This window comes from Salmo salar, chromosome ssa09 (genome assembly GCF_905237065.1).
Source record: "Salmo salar chromosome ssa09, Ssal_v3.1, whole genome shotgun sequence".
NCBI lineage: Eukaryota > Metazoa > Chordata > Actinopteri > Salmoniformes > Salmonidae > Salmo > Salmo salar.
In genome coordinates this window covers 36571016-36590899 of record NC_059450.1, presented here as the reverse complement: position 1 = coordinate 36590899, position 19884 = coordinate 36571016, and positions in this window count along the sequence as shown.

Here is a 19884-nt window from a genome sequence, read left to right as displayed (position 1 = left end):
GGTATAAAACAGTAGGTAACACTTTATATTACAGCATGGTATAAAACAGTAGGTAACACTTTATATTACAGCATGGTATAAAACAGTAGGTAACACTTTATATTACAGCATGGTATAAAACAGTAGGTAACACTTTATATTACAGCATGGTATAAAACAGTAGGTAACACTTTATATTACAACATGGTATAAAACAGTAGGTAACACTTTATATTACAGCATGGTATAAAACAGTAGGTAACACTTTATATTACAGCATGGTATAAAACAGTAGGTAACACTTTATATTACAACATGGTATAAAACAGTAGGTAACACTTTATATTACAACATGGTATAAAACAGTAGGTAACACTTTATATTACAGCATGGTATAAAACAGTAGGTAACACTTTATATTACAGCATGGTATAAAACAGTAGGTAACACTTTATATTACAGCATGGTATAAAACAGTAGGTAACACTTTATATTACAACATGGTATAAAACAGTAGGTAACACTTTATATTACAGCATGGTATAAAACAGTAGGTAACACTTTATATTACAGCATGGTATAAAACAGTAGGTAACACTTTATATTACAGCATGGTATAAAACAGTAGGTAACACTTTATATTACAGCATGGTATAAAACAGTAGGTAACACTTTATATTACAGCATGGTATAAAACAGTAGGTAACACTTTATATTACAGCATGGTATAAAACAGTAGGTAACACTTTATATTACAGCATGGTATAAAACAGTAGGTAACACTTTATATTACAGCATGGTATAAAACAGTAGGTAACACTTTATATTACAGCATGGTATAAAACAGTAGGTAACACTTTATATTACAGCATGGTATAAAACAGTAGGTAACACTTTATATTACAGCATGGTATAAAACAGTAGGTAACACTTTATATTACAGCATGGTATAAAACAGTAGGTAACACTTTATATTACAACATGGTATAAAACAGTAGGTAACACTTTATATTACAGCATGGTATAAAACAGTAGGTAACACTCTATATTACAGCATGGTATAAAACAGTAGGTAACACTTTATATTACAGCATGGTATAAAACAGTAGGTAACACTTTATATTACAGCATGGTATAAAACAGTAGGTAACACTTTATATTACAGCATGGTATAAAACAGTAGGTAACACTTTATATTACAGCATGGTATAAAACAGTAGGTAACACTTTATATTACAGCATGGTATAAAACAGTAGGTAACACTTTATATTACAGCATGGTATAAAACAGTAGGTAACACTTTATATTACAGCATGGTATAAAACAGTAGGTAACACTTTATATTACAGCATGGTATAAAACAGTAGGTAACACTTTATATTACAGCATGGTATAAAACAGTAGGTAACACTTTATATTACAGCATGGTATAAAACAGTAGGTAACACTTTATATTACAGCATGGTATAAAACAGTAGGTAACACTTTATATTACAGCATGGTATAAAACAGTAGGTAACACTTTATATTACAGCATGGTATAAAACAGTAGGTAACACTTTATATTACAGCATGGTATAAAACAGTAGGTAACACTTTATATTACAGCATGGTATAAAACAGTAGGTAACACTTTATATTACAGCATGGTATAAAACAGTAGGTAACACTTTATATTACAGCATGGTATAAAACAGTAGGTAACACTTTATATTACAGCATGGTATAAAACAGTAGGTAACACTTTATATTACAGCATGGTATAAAACAGTAGGTAACACTCTATATTACAGCATGGTATAAAACAGTAGGTAACACTTTATATTACAGCATGGTATAAAACAGTAGGTAACACTTTATATTACAGCATGGTATAAAACAGTAGGTAACACTTTATATTACAGCATGGTATAAAACAGTAGGTAACACTTTATATTACAACATGGTATAAAACAGTAGGTAACACTTTATATTACAGCATGGTATAAAACAGTAGGTAACACTTTATATTACAGCATGGTATAAAACAGTAGGTAACACTTTATATTACAGCATGGTATAAAACAGTAGGTAACACTTTATATTACAGCATGGTATAAAACAGTAGGTAACACTTTATATTACAGCATGGTATAAAACAGTAGGTAACACTTTATATTACAGCATGGTATAAAACAGTAGGTAACACTTTATATTACAACATGGTATAAAACAGTAGGTAACACTTTATATTACAGCATGGTATAAAACAGTAGGTAACACTTTATATTACAGCATGGTATAAAACAGTAGGTAACACTTTATATTACAGCATGGTATAAAACAGTAGGTAACACTTTATATTACAGCATGGTATAAAACAGTAGGTAACACTTTATATTACAGCATGGTATAAAACAGTAGGTAACACTTTATATTACAGCATGGTATAAAACAGTAGGTAACACTTTATATTACAGCATGGTATAAAACAGTAGGTAACACTTTATATTACAGCATGGTATAAAACAGTAGGTAACACTTTATATTACAGCATGGTATAAAACAGTAGGTAACACTTTATATTACAGCATGGTATAAAACAGTAGGTAACACTTTATATTACAGCATGGTATAAAACAGTAGGTAACACTTTATATTACAGCATGGTATAAAACAGTAGGTAACACTTTATATTACAGCATGGTATAAAACAGTAGGTAACACTTTATATTACAACATGGTATAAAACAGTAGGTAACACTTTATATTACAGCATGGTATAAAACAGTAGGTAACACTTTATATTACAGCATGGTATAAAACAGTAGGTAACACTTTATATTACAGCATGGTATAAAACAGTAGGTAACACTTTATATTACAGCATGGTATAAAACAGTAGGTAACACTTTATATTACAGCATGGTATAAAACAGTAGGTAACACTTTATATTACAGCATGGTATAAAACAGTAGGTAACACTTTATATTACAACATGGTATAAAACAGTAGGTAACACTTTATATTACAGCATGGTATAAAACAGTAGGTAACACTTTATATTACAGCATGGTATAAAACAGTAGGTAACACTTTATATTACAGCATGGTATAAAACAGTAGGTAACACTTTATATTACAGCATGGTATAAAACAGTAGGTAACACTTTATATTACAGCATGGTATAAAACAGTAGGTAACACTTTATATTACAGCATGGTATAAAACAGTAGGTAACACTTTATATTACAACATGGTATAAAACAGTAGGTAACACTTTATATTACAGCATGGTATAAAACAGTAGGTAACACTTTATATTACAGCATGGTATAAAACAGTAGGTAACACTTTATATTACAGCATGGTATAAAACAGTAGGTAACACTTTATATTACAGCATGGTATAAAACAGTAGGTAACACTTTATATTACAGCATGGTATAAAACAGTAGGTAACACTTTATATTACAGCATGGTATAAAACAGTAGGTAACACTTTATATTACAGCATGGTATAAAACAGTAGGTAACACTTTATATTACAGCATGGTATAAAACAGTAGGTAACACTTTATATTACAGCATGGTATAAAACAGTAGGTAACACTTTATATTACAGCATGGTATAAAACAGTAGGTAACACTTTATATTACAACATGGTATAAAACAGTAGGTAACACTTTATATTACAGCATGGTATAAAACAGTAGGTAACACTTTATATTACAGCATGGTATAAAACAGTAGGTAACACTTTATATTACAGCATGGTATAAAACAGTAGGTAACACTTTATATTACAGCATGGTATAAAACAGTAGGTAACACTTTATATTACAGCATGGTATAAAACAGTAGGTAACACTTTATATTACAGCATGGTATAAAACAGTAGGTAACACTTTATATTACAACATGGTATAAAACAGTAGGTAACACTTTATATTACAGCATGGTATAAAACAGTAGGTAACACTTTATATTACAGCATGGTATAAAACAGTAGGTAACACTTTATATTACAGCATGGTATAAAACAGTAGGTAACACTTTATATTACAGCATGGTATAAAACAGTAGGTAACACTTTATATTACAGCATGGTATAAAACAGTAGGTAACACTTTATATTACAGCATGGTATAAAACAGTAGGTAACACTTTATATTACAGCATGGTATAAAACAGTAGGTAACACTTTATATTACAGCATGGTATAAAACAGTAGGTAACACTTTATATTACAGCATGGTATAAAACAGTAGGTAACACTTTATATTACAGCATGGTATAAAACAGTAGGTAACACTTTATATTACAGCATGGTATAAAACAGTAGGTAACACTTTATATTACAGCATGGTATAAAACAGTAGGTAACACTTTATATTACAGCATGGTATAAAACAGTAGGTAACACTTTATATTACAGCATGGTATAAAACAGTAGGTAACACTTTATATTACAGCATGGTATAAAACAGTAGGTAACACTTTATATTACAACATGGTATAAAACAGTAGGTAACACTTTATATTACAGCATGGTATAAAACAGTAGGTAACACTTTATATTACAGCATGGTATAAAACAGTAGGTAACACTTTATATTACAGCATGGTATAAAACAGTAGGTAACACTTTATATTACAGCATGGTATAAAACAGTAGGTAACACTTTATATTACAGCATGGTATAAAACAGTAGGTAACACTTTATATTACAGCATGGTATAAAACAGTAGGTAACACTTTATATTACAACATGGTATAAAACAGTAGGTAACACTTTATATTACAGCATGGTATAAAACAGTAGGTAACACTTTATATTACAGCATGGTATAAAACAGTAGGTAACACTTTATATTACAGCATGGTATAAAACAGTAGGTAACACTTTATATTACAACATGGTATAAAACAGTAGGTAACACTTTATATTACAGCATGGTATAAAACAGTAGGTAACACTTTATATTACAGCATGGTATAAAACAGTAGGTAACACTTTATATTACAGCATGGTATAAAACAGTAGGTAACACTTTATATTACAGCATGGTATAAAACAGTAGGTAACACTTTATATTACAGCATGGTATAAAACAGTAGGTAACACTTTATATTACAGCATGGTATAAAACAGTAGGTAACACTTTATATTACAGCATGGTATAAAACAGTAGGTAACACTTTATATTACAGCATGGTATAAAACAGTAGGTAACACTTTATATTACAGCATGGTATAAAACAGTAGGTAACACTTTATATTACAGCATGGTATAAAACAGTAGGTAACACTTTATATTACAACATGGTATAAAACAGTAGGTAACACTTTATATTACAGCATGGTATAAAACAGTAGGTAACACTTTATATTACAGCATGGTATAAAACAGTAGGTAACACTTTATATTACAACATGGTATAAAACAGTAGGTAACACTTTATATTACAGCATGGTATAAAACAGTAGGTAACACTTTATATTACAGCATGGTATAAAACAGTAGGTAACACTTTATATTACAGCATGGTATAAAACAGTAGGTAACACTTTATATTACAGCATGGTATAAAACAGTAGGTAACACTTTATATTACAGCATGGTATAAAACAGTAGGTAACACTTTATATTACAGCATGGTATAAAACAGTAGGTAACACTTTATATTACAGCATGGTATAAAACAGTAGGTAACACTTTATATTACAGCATGGTATAAAACAGTAGGTAACACTTTATATTACAGCATGGTATAAAACAGTAGGTAACACTTTATATTACAGCATGGTATAAAACAGTAGGTAACACTTTATATTACAGCATGGTATAAAACAGTAGGTAACACTTTATATTACAGCATGGTATAAAACAGTAGGTAACACTTTATATTACAGCATGGTATAAAACAGTAGGTAACACTTTATATTACAGCATGGTATAAAACAGTAGGTAACACTTTATATTACAGCATGGTATAAAACAGTAGGTAACACTTTATATTACAGCATGGTATAAAACAGTAGGTAACACTTTATATTACAGCATGGTATAAAACAGTAGGTAACACTTTATATTACAACATGGTATAAAACAGTAGGTAACACTTTATATTACAGCATGGTATAAAACAGTAGGTAACACTTTATATTACAGCATGGTATAAAACAGTAGGTAACACTTTATATTACAGCATGGTATAAAACAGTAGGTAACACTTTATATTACAGCATGGTATAAAACAGTAGGTAACACTTTATATTACAGCATGGTATAAAACAGTAGGTAACACTTTATATTACAGCATGGTATAAAACAGTAGGTAACACTTTATATTACAGCATGGTATAAAACAGTAGGTAACACTTTATATTACAGCATGGTATAAAACAGTAGGTAACACTTTATATTACAGCATGGTATAAAACAGTAGGTAACACTTTATATTACAGCATGGTATAAAACAGTAGGTAACACTTTATATTACAACATGGTATAAAACAGTAGGTAACACTTTATATTACAGCATGGTATAAAACAGTAGGTAACACTTTATATTACAGCATGGTATAAAACAGTAGGTAACACTTTATATTACAGCATGGTATAAAACAGTAGGTAACACTTTATATTACAGCATGGTATAAAACAGTAGGTAACACTTTATATTACAGCATGGTATAAAACAGTAGGTAACACTTTATATTACAGCATGGTATAAAACAGTAGGTAACACTTTATATTACAGCATGGTATAAAACAGTAGGTAACACTTTATATTACAGCATGGTATAAAACAGTAGGTAACACTTTATATTACAGCATGGTATAAAACAGTAGGTAACACTTTATATTACAGCATGGTATAAAACAGTAGGTAACACTTTATATTACAACATGGTATAAAACAGTAGGTAACACTTTATATTACAGCATGGTATAAAACAGTAGGTAACACTTTATATTACAGCATGGTATAAAACAGTAGGTAACACTTTATATTACAACATGGTATAAAACAGTAGGTAACACTTTATATTACAACATGGTATAAAACAGTAGGTAACACTTTATATTACAGCATGGTATAAAACAGTAGGTAACACTTTATATTACAGCATGGTATAAAACAGTAGGTAACACTTTATATTACAACATGGTATAAAACAGTAGGTAACACTTTATATTACAGCATGGTATAAAACAGTAGGTAACACTTTATATTACAGCATGGTATAAAACAGTAGGTAACACTTTATATTACAGCATGGTATAAAACAGTAGGTAACACTTTATATTACAGCATGGTATAAAACAGTAGGTAACACTTTATATTACAGCATGGTATAAAACAGTAGGTAACACTTTATATTACAGCATGGTATAAAACAGTAGGTAACACTTTATATTACAGCATGGTATAAAACAGTAGGTAACACTTTATATTACAGCATGGTATAAAACAGTAGGTAACACTTTATATTACAGCATGGTATAAAACAGTAGGTAACACTTTATATTACAGCATGGTATAAAACAGTAGGTAACACTTTATATTACAACATGGTATAAAACAGTAGGTAACACTTTATATTACAGCATGGTATAAAACAGTAGGTAACACTTTATATTACAGCATGGTATAAAACAGTAGGTAACACTTTATATTACAGCATGGTATAAAACAGTAGGTAACACTTTATATTACAGCATGGTATAAAACAGTAGGTAACACTCTATATTACAGCATGGTATAAAACAGTAGGTAACACTTTATATTACAGCATGGTATAAAACAGTAGGTAACACTTTATATTACAACATGGTATAAAACAGTAGGTAACACTTTATATTACAGCATGGTATAAAACAGTAGGTAACACTTTATATTACAGCATGGTATAAAACAGTAGGTAACACTTTATATTACAACATGGTATAAAACAGTAGGTAACACTTTATATTACAGCATGGTATAAAACAGTAGGTAACACTTTATATTACAGCATGGTATAAAACAGTAGGTAACACTTTATATTACAGCATGGTATAAAACAGTAGGTAACACTTTATATTACAGCATGGTATAAAACAGTAGGTAACACTTTATATTACAGCATGGTATAAAACAGTAGGTAACACTTTATATTACAGCATGGTATAAAACAGTAGGTAACACTTTATATTACAGCATGGTATAAAACAGTAGGTAACACTTTATATTACAGCATGGTATAAAACAGTAGGTAACACTTTATATTACAGCATGGTATAAAACAGTAGGTAACACTTTATATTACAGCATGGTATAAAACAGTAGGTAACACTTTATATTACAGCATGGTATAAAACAGTAGGTAACACTTTATATTACAGCATGGTATAAAACAGTAGGTAACACTTTATATTACAGCATGGTATAAAACAGTAGGTAACACTTTATATTACAACATGGTATAAAACAGTAGGTAACACTTTATATTACAGCATGGTATAAAACAGTAGGTAACACTTTATATTACAGCATGGTATAAAACAGTAGGTAACACTTTATATTACAGCATGGTATAAAACAGTAGGTAACACTTTATATTACAGCATGGTATAAAACAGTAGGTAACACTTTATATTACAGCATGGTATAAAACAGTAGGTAACACTTTATATTACAGCATGGTATAAAACAGTAGGTAACACTTTATATTACAACATGGTATAAAACAGTAGGTAACACTTTATATTACAGCATGGTATAAAACAGTAGGTAACACTTTATATTACAGCATGGTATAAAACAGTAGGTAACACTTTATATTACAGCATGGTATAAAACAGTAGGTAACACTTTATATTACAGCATGGTATAAAACAGTAGGTAACACTTTATATTACAGCATGGTATAAAACAGTAGGTAACACTTTATATTACAGCATGGTATAAAACAGTAGGTAACACTTTATATTACAGCATGGTATAAAACAGTAGGTAACACTTTATATTACAACATGGTATAAAACAGTAGGTAACACTTTATATTACAGCATGGTATAAAACAGTAGGTAACACTTTATATTACAGCATGGTATAAAACAGTAGGTAACACTTTATATTACAGCATGGTATAAAACAGTAGGTAACACTTTATATTACAGCATGGTATAAAACAGTAGGTAACACTTTATATTACAGCATGGTATAAAACAGTAGGTAACACTTTATATTACAACATGGTATAAAACAGTAGGTAACACTTTATATTACAGCATGGTATAAAACAGTAGGTAACACTTTATATTACAGCATGGTATAAAACAGTAGGTAACACTTTATATTACAGCATGGTATAAAACAGTAGGTAACACTTTATATTACAGCATGGTATAAAACAGTAGGTAACACTTTATATTACAGCATGGTATAAAACAGTAGGTAACACTTTATATTACAGCATGGTATAAAACAGTAGGTAACACTTTATATTACAGCATGGTATAAAACAGTAGGTAACACTTTATATTACAGCATGGTATAAAACAGTAGGTAACACTTTATATTACAGCATGGTATAAAACAGTAGGTAACACTTTATATTACAGCATGGTATAAAACAGTAGGTAACACTTTATATTACAGCATGGTATAAAACAGTAGGTAACACTTTATATTACAGCATGGTATAAAACAGTAGGTAACACTTTATATTACAGCATGGTATAAAACAGTAGGTAACACTTTATATTACAGCATGGTATAAAACAGTAGGTAACACTTTATATTACAGCATGGTATAAAACAGTAGGTAACACTTTATATTACAGCATGGTATAAAACAGTAGGTAACACTTTATATTACAGCATGGTATAAAACAGTAGGTAACACTTTATATTACAGCATGGTATAAAACAGTAGGTAACACTTTATATTACAGCATGGTATAAAACAGTAGGTAACACTTTATATTACAGCATGGTATAAAACAGTAGGTAACACTTTATATTACAGCATGGTATAAAACAGTAGGTAACACTTTATATTACAGCATGGTATAAAACAGTAGGTAACACTTTATATTACAGCATGGTATAAAACAGTAGGTAACACTTTATATTACAGCATGGTATAAAACAGTAGGTAACACTTTATATTACAGCATGGTATAAAACAGTAGGTAACACTTTATATTACAGCATGGTATAAAACAGTAGGTAACACTTTATATTACAACATGGTATAAAACAGTAGGTAACACTTTATATTACAGCATGGTATAAAACAGTAGGTAACACTTTATATTACAGCATGGTATAAAACAGTAGGTAACACTTTATATTACAGCATGGTATAAAACAGTAGGTAACACTTTATATTACAGCATGGTATAAAACAGTAGGTAACACTTTATATTACAGCATGGTATAAAACAGTAGGTAACACTTTATATTACAGCATGGTATAAAACAGTAGGTAACACTTTATATTACAGCATGGTATAAAACAGTAGGTAACACTTTATATTACAGCATGGTATAAAACAGTAGGTAACACTTTATATTACAGCATGGTATAAAACAGTAGGTAACACTTTATATTACAGCATGGTATAAAACAGTAGGTAACACTTTATATTACAGCATGGTATAAAACAGTAGGTAACACTTTATATTACAGCATGGTATAAAACAGTAGGTAACACTTTATATTACAGCATGGTATAAAACAGTAGGTAACACTTTATATTACAGCATGGTATAAAACAGTAGGTAACACTTTATATTACAGCATGGTATAAAACAGTAGGTAACACTTTATATTACAGCATGGTATAAAACAGTAGGTAACACTTTATATTACAGCATGGTATAAAACAGTAGGTAACACTTTATATTACAACATGGTATAAAACAGTAGGTAACACTTTATATTACAGCATGGTATAAAACAGTAGGTAACACTTTATATTACAGCATGGTATAAAACAGTAGGTAACACTTTATATTACAGCATGGTATAAAACAGTAGGTAACACTTTATATTACAACATGGTATAAAACAGTAGGTAACACTTTATATTACAGCATGGTATAAAACAGTAGGTAACACTTTATATTACAGCATGGTATAAAACAGTAGGTAACACTTTATATTACAGCATGGTATAAAACAGTAGGTAACACTTTATATTACAGCATGGTATAAAACAGTAGGTAACACTTTATATTACAGCATGGTATAAAACAGTAGGTAACACTTTATATTACAGCATGGTATAAAACAGTAGGTAACACTTTATATTACAGCATGGTATAAAACAGTAGGTAACACTTTATATTACAGCATGGTATAAAACAGTAGGTAACACTTTATATTACAGCATGGTATAAAACAGTAGGTAACACTTTATATTACAGCATGGTATAAAACAGTAGGTAACACTTTATATTACAGCATGGTATAAAACAGTAGGTAACACTTTATATTACAGCATGGTATAAAACAGTAGGTAACACTTTATATTACAGCATGGTATAAAACAGTAGGTAACACTTTATATTACAGCATGGTATAAAACAGTAGGTAACACTTTATATTACAGCATGGTATAAAACAGTAGGTAACACTTTATATTACAGCATGGTATAAAACAGTAGGTAACACTTTATATTACAGCATGGTATAAAACAGTAGGTAACACTTTATATTACAGCATGGTATAAAACAGTAGGTAACACTTTATATTACAGCATGGTATAAAACAGTAGGTAACACTTTATATTACAGCATGGTATAAAACAGTAGGTAACACTTTATATTACAGCATGGTATAAAACAGTAGGTAACACTTTATATTACAGCATGGTATAAAACAGTAGGTAACACTTTATATTACAGCATGGTATAAAACAGTAGGTAACACTTTATATTACAGCATGGTATAAAACAGTAGGTAACACTTTATATTACAACATGGTATAAAACAGTAGGTAACACTTTATATTACAGCATGGTATAAAACAGTAGGTAACACTTTATATTACAGCATGGTATAAAACAGTAGGTAACACTTTATATTACAACATGGTATAAAACAGTAGGTAACACTTTATATTACAGCATGGTATAAAACAGTAGGTAACACTTTATATTACAGCATGGTATAAAACAGTAGGTAACACTCTATATTACAGCATGGTATAAAACAGTAGGTAACACTTTATATTACAGCATGGTATAAAACAGTAGGTAACACTCTATATTACAGCATGGTATAAAACAGTAGGTAACACTTTATATTACAGCATGGTATAAAACAGTAGGTAACACTTTATATTACAGCATGGTATAAAACAGTAGGTAACACTTTATATTACAGCATGGTATAAAACAGTAGGTAACACTTTATATTACAGCATGGTATAAAACAGTAGGTAACACTTTATATTACAGCATGGTATAAAACAGTAGGTAACACTTTATATTACAGCATGGTATAAAACAGTAGGTAACACTTTATATTACAGCATGGTATAAAACAGTAGGTAACACTTTATATTACAGCATGGTATAAAACAGTAGGTAACACTTTATATTACAGCATGGTATAAAACAGTAGGTAACACTTTATATTACAGCATGGTATAAAACAGTAGGTAACACTTTATATTACAACATGGTATAAAACAGTAGGTAACACTTTATATTACAGCATGGTATAAAACAGTAGGTAACACTTTATATTACAGCATGGTATAAAACAGTAGGTAACACTTTATATTACAGCATGGTATAAAACAGTAGGTAACACTTTATATTACAGCATGGTATAAAACAGTAGGTAACACTTTATATTACAGCATGGTATAAAACAGTAGGTAACACTTTATATTACAGCATGGTATAAAACAGTAGGTAACACTTTATATTACAGCATGGTATAAAACAGTAGGTAACACTTTATATTACAGCATGGTATAAAACAGTAGGTAACACTTTATATTACAGCATGGTATAAAACAGTAGGTAACACTTTATATTACAGCATGGTATAAAACAGTAGGTAACACTCTATATTACAGCATGGTATAAAACAGTAGGTAACACTTTATATTACAGCATGGTATAAAACAGTAGGTAACACTTTATATTACAGCATGGTATAAAACAGTAGGTAACACTTTATATTACAGCATGGTATAAAACAGTAGGTAACACTTTATATTACAGCATGGTATAAAACAGTAGGTAACACTTTATATTACAGCATGGTATAAAACAGTAGGTAACACTTTATATTACAGCATGGTATAAAACAGTAGGTAACACTTTATATTACAGCATGGTATAAAACAGTAGGTAACACTTTATATTACAGCATGGTATAAAACAGTAGGTAACACTTTATATTACAGCATGGTATAAAACAGTAGGTAACACTTTATATTACAGCATGGTATAAAACAGTAGGTAACACTTTATATTACAGCATGGTATAAAACAGTAGGTAACACTTTATATTACAGCATGGTATAAAACAGTAGGTAACACTTTATATTACAGCATGGTATAAAACAGTAGGTAACACTTTATATTACAGCATGGTATAAAACAGTAGGTAACACTTTATATTACAGCATGGTATAAAACAGTAGGTAACACTTTATATTACAGCATGGTATAAAACAGTAGGTAACACTTTATATTACAGCATGGTATAAAACAGTAGGTAACACTTTATATTACAGCATGGTATAAAACAGTAGGTAACACTTTATATTACAGCATGGTATAAAACAGTAGGTAACACTTTATATTACAGCATGGTATAAAACAGTAGGTAACACTTTATATTACAGCATGGTATAAAACAGTAGGTAACACTTTATATTACAGCATGGTATAAAACAGTAGGTAACACTTTATATTACAGCATGGTATAAAACAGTAGGTAACACTTTATATTACAGCATGGTATAAAACAGTAGGTAACACTTTATATTACAGCATGGTATAAAACAGTAGGTAACACTTTATATTACAGCATGGTATAAAACAGTAGGTAACACTTTATATTACAGCATGGTATAAAACAGTAGGTAACACTTTATATTACAGCATGGTATAAAACAGTAGGTAACACTTTATATTACAGCATGGTATAAAACAGTAGGTAACACTTTATATTACAGCATGGTATAAAACAGTAGGTAACACTTTATATTACAGCATGGTATAAAACAGTAGGTAACACTTTATATTACAGCATGGTATAAAACAGTAGGTAACACTTTATATTACAGCATGGTATAAAACAGTAGGTAACACTTTATATTACAGCATGGTATAAAACAGTAGGTAACACTTTATATTACAGCATGGTATAAAACAGTAGGTAACACTCTATATTACAGCATGGTATAAAACAGTAGGTAACACTTTATATTACGGCATGGTATAACACAGTAGGTAACACTTTATATTACAGCATGGTATAAAACAGTAGGTAACACTCTATATTACAGCATGGTATAAAAAAGTAGGTAACACTTTATATTACAGCATGGTATAAAACAGTAGGTAACACTTTATATTACAGCATGGTATAAAACAGTAGGTAACACTTTATATTACAACATTGTATAAAACAGTAGGTAACACTTTATATTACAGCATGGTATAAAACAGTAGGTAACACTTTATATTACAGCATGGTATAAAACAGTAGGTAACACTTTATATTACAGCATGGTATAAAACAGTAGGTAACACTCTATATTACAGCATGGTATAAAACAGTAGGTAACACTTTATATTACAGCATGGTATAAAACAGTAGGTAACACTCTATATTACAGCATGGTATAAAACAGTAGGTAACACTTTATATTACAGCATGGTATAAAACAGTAGGTAACACTTTATATTACAGCATGGTATAAAACAGTAGGTAACACTTTATATTACAGCATGGTATAAAACAGTAGGTAACACTTTATATTACAGCATGGTATAAAACAGTAGGTAACACTTTATATTACAGCATGGTATAAAACAGTAGGTAACACTTTATATTACAGCATGGTATAAAACAGTAGGTAACACTTTATATTACAGCATGGTATAAAACAGTAGGTAACACTTTATATTACAGCATGGTATAAAACAGTAGGTAACACTTTATATTACAGCATGGTATAAAACAGTAGGTAACACTTTATATTACAGCATGGTATAAAACAGTAGGTAACACTTTATATTACAGCATGGTATAAAACAGTAGGTAACACTTTATATTACAGCATGGTATAAAACAGTAGGTAACACTTTATATTACAGCATGGTATAAAACAGTAGGTAACACTTTATATTACAGCATGGTATAAAACAGTAGGTAACACTTTATATTACAGCATGGTATAAAACAGTAGGTAACACTTTATATTACAGCATGGTATAAAACAGTAGGTAACACTTTATATTACAGCATGGTATAAAACAGTAGGTAACACTTTATATTACAGCATGGTATAAAACAGTAGGTAACACTTTATATTACAGCATGGTATAAAACAGTAGGTAACACTTTATATTACAGCATGGTATAAAACAGTAGGTAACACTTTATATTACAGCATGGTATAAAACAGTAGGTAACACTTTATATTACAGCATGGTATAAAACAGTAGGTAACACTTTATATTACAGCATGGTATAAAACAGTAGGTAACACTTTATATTACAGCATGGTATAAAACAGTAGGTAACACTTTATATTACAGCATGGTATAAAACAGTAGGTAACACTTTATATTACAGCATGGTATAAAACAGTAGGTAACACTTTATATTACAGCATGGTATAAAACAGTAGGTAACACTCTATATTACAGCATGGTATAAAAAAGTAGGTAACACTCTATATTACAGCATGGTATAAAACAGTAGGTAACACTTTATATTACAGCATGGTATAAAACAGTAGGTAACACTTTATATTACAACATGGTATAAAACAGTAGGTAACACTTTATATTACAGCATGGTATAAAACAGTAGGTAACACTTTATATTACAGCATGGTATAAAACAGTAGGTAACACTTTATATTACAGCATGGTATAAAACAGTAGGTAACACTTTATATTACAGCATGGTATAAAACAGTAGGTAACACTTTATATTACAGCATGGTATAAAACAGTAGGTAACACTTTATATTACAGCATGGTATAAAACAGTAGGTAACACTTTATATTACAGCATGGTATAAAACAGTAGGTAACACTTTATATTACAACATGGTATAAAACAGTAGGTAACACTTTATATTACAGCATGGTATAAAACAGTAGGTAACACTTTATATTACAGCATGGTATAAAACAGTAGGTAACACTTTATATTACAGCATGGTATAAAACAGTAGGTAACACTTTATATTACAGCATGGTATAAAACAGTAGGTAACACTTTATATTACAGCATGGTATAAAACAGTAGGTAACACTTTATATTACAGCATGGTATAAAACAGTAGGTAACACTTTATATTACAGCATGGTATAAAACAGTAGGTAACACTTTATATTACAGCATGGTATAAAACAGTAGGTAACACTTTATATTACAGCATGGTATAAAACAGTAGGTAACACTTTATATTACAGCATGGTATAAAACAGTAGGTAACACTTTATATTACAGCATGGTATAAAACAGTAGGTAACACTTTATATTACAGCATGGTATAAAACAGTAGGTAACACTTTATATTACAGCATGGTATAAAACAGTAGGTAACACTTTATATTACAGCATGGTATAAAACAGTAGGTAACACTTTATATTACAGCATGGTATAAAACAGTAGGTAACACTTTATATTACAGCATGGTATAAAACAGTAGGTAACACTTTATATTACAGCATGGTATAAAACAGTAGGTAACACTTTATATTACAGCATGGTATAAAACAGTAGGTAACACTTTATATTACAGCATGGTATAAAACAGTAGGTAACACTTTATATTACAGCATGGTATAAAACAGTAGGTAACACTTTATATTACAGCATGGTATAAAACAGTAGGTAACACTTTATATTACAGCATGGTATAAAACAGTAGGTAACACTTTATATTACAGCATGGTATAAAACAGTAGGTAACACTTTATATTACAGCATGGTATAAAACAGTAGGTAACACTTTATATTACAGCATGGTATAAAACAGTAGGTAACACTTTATATTACAGCATGGTATAAAACAGTAGGTAACACTTTATATTACAGCATGGTATAAAACAGTAGGTAACACTTTATATTACAGCATGGTATAAAACAGTAGGTAACACTTTATATTACAGCATGGTATAAAACAGTAGGTAACACTTTATATTACAGCATGGTATAAAACAGTAGGTAACACTTTATATTACAGCATGGTATAAAACAGTAGGTAACACTTTATATTACAGCATGGTATAAAACAGTAGGTAACACTTTATATTACAGCATGGTATAAAACAGTAGGTAACACTTTATATTACAGCATGGTATAAAACAGTAGGTAACACTTTATATTACAGCATGGTATAAAACAGTAGGTAACACTTTATATTACAGCATGGTATAAAACAGTAGGTAACACTTTATATTACAGCATGGTATAAAACAGTAGGTAACACTTTATATTACAGCATGGTATAAAACAGTAGGTAACACTTTATATTACAGCATGGTATAAAACAGTAGGTAACACTTTATATTACAGCATGGTATAAAACAGTAGGTAACACTCTATATTACAGCATGGTATAAAACAGTAGGTAACACTTTATATTACAGCATGGTATAAAACAGTAGGTAACACTTTATATTACAGCATGGTATAAAACAGTAGGTAACACTTTATATTACAGCATGGTATAAAACAGTAGGTAACACTTTATATTACAGCATGGTATAAAACAGTAGGTAACACTTTATATTACAGCATGGTATAAAACAGTAGGTAACACTTTATATTACAGCATGGTATAAAACAGTAGGTAACACTTTATATTACAGCATGGTATAAAACAGTAGGTAACACTTTATATTACAGCATGGTATAAAACAGTAGGTAACACTTTATATTACAGCATGGTATAAAACAGTAGGTAACACTTTATATTACAGCATGGTATAAAACAGTAGGTAACACTTTATATTACAGCATGGTATAAAACAGTAGGTAACACTTTATATTACAGCATGGTATAAAACAGTAGGTAACACTCTATATTACAGCATGGTATAAAACAGTAGGTAACACTCTATATTACAGCATGGTATAAAACAGTAGGTAACACTCTATATTACAGCATGGTATAAAACAGTAGGTAACACTCTATATTACAGCATGGTATAAAACAGTAGGTAACACTTTATATTACAGCATGGTATAAAACAGTAGGTAACACTTTATATTACAGCATGGTATAAAACAGTAGGTAACACTTTATATTACAGCATGGTATAAAACAGTAGGTAACACTTTATATTACAGCATGGTATAAAACAGTAGGTAACACTTTATATTACAGCATGGTATAAAACAGTAGGTAACACTTTATATTACAGCATGGTATAAAACAGTAGGTAACACTCTATATTACAGCATGGTATAAAACAGTAGGTAACACTTTATATTACAGCATGGTATAAAACAGTAGGTAACACTTTATATTACAGCATGGTATAAAACAGTAGGTAACACTTTATATTACAGCATGGTATAAAACAGTAGGTAACACTTTATATTACAGCATGGTATAAAACAGTAGGTAACACTTTATATTACAGCATGGTATAAAACAGTAGGTAACACTTTATATTACAGCATGGTATAAAACAGTAGGTAACACTTTATATTACAGCATGGTATAAAACAGTAGGTAACACTTTATATTACAGCATGGTATAAAACAGTAGGTAACACTTTATATTACAGCATGGTATAAAACAGTAGGTAACACTTTATATTACAGCATGGTATAAAACAGTAGGTAACACTTTATATTACAGCATGGTATAAAACAGTAGGTAACACTTTATATTACAGCATGGTATAAAACAGTAGGTAACACTTTATATTACAGCATGGTATAAAACAGTAGGTAACACTTTATATTACAGCATGGTATAAAACAGTAGGTAACACTTTATATTACAGCATGGTATAAAACAGTAGGTAACACTTTATATTACAGCATGGTATAAAACAGTAGGTAACACTTTATATTACAGCATGGTATAAAACAGTAGGTAACACTCTATATTACAGCATGGTATAAAACAGTAGGTAACACTTTATATTACAGCATGGTATAAAACAGTAGGTAACACTTTATATTACAGCATGGTATAAAACAGTAGGTAACACTTTATATTACAGCATGGTATAAAACAGTAGGTAACACTTTATATTACAGCATGGTATAAAACAGTAGGTAACACTTTATATTACAGCATGGTATAAAACAGTAGGTAACACTCTATATTACAGCATGGTATAAAACAGTAGGTAACACTTTATATTACAGCATGGTATAAAACAGTAGGTAACACTTTATATTACAGCATGGTATAAAACAGTAGGTAACACTTTATATTACAGCATGGTATAAAACAGTAGGTAACACTTTATATTACAGCATGGTATAAAACAGTAGGTAACACTTTATATTACAGCATGGTATAAAACAGTAGGTAACACTTTATATTACAGCATGGTATAAAACAGTAGGTAACACTTTATATTACAGCATGGTATAAAACAGTAGGTAACACTTTATATTACAGCATGGTATAAAACAGTAGGTAACACTTTATATTACAGCATGGTATAAAACAGTAG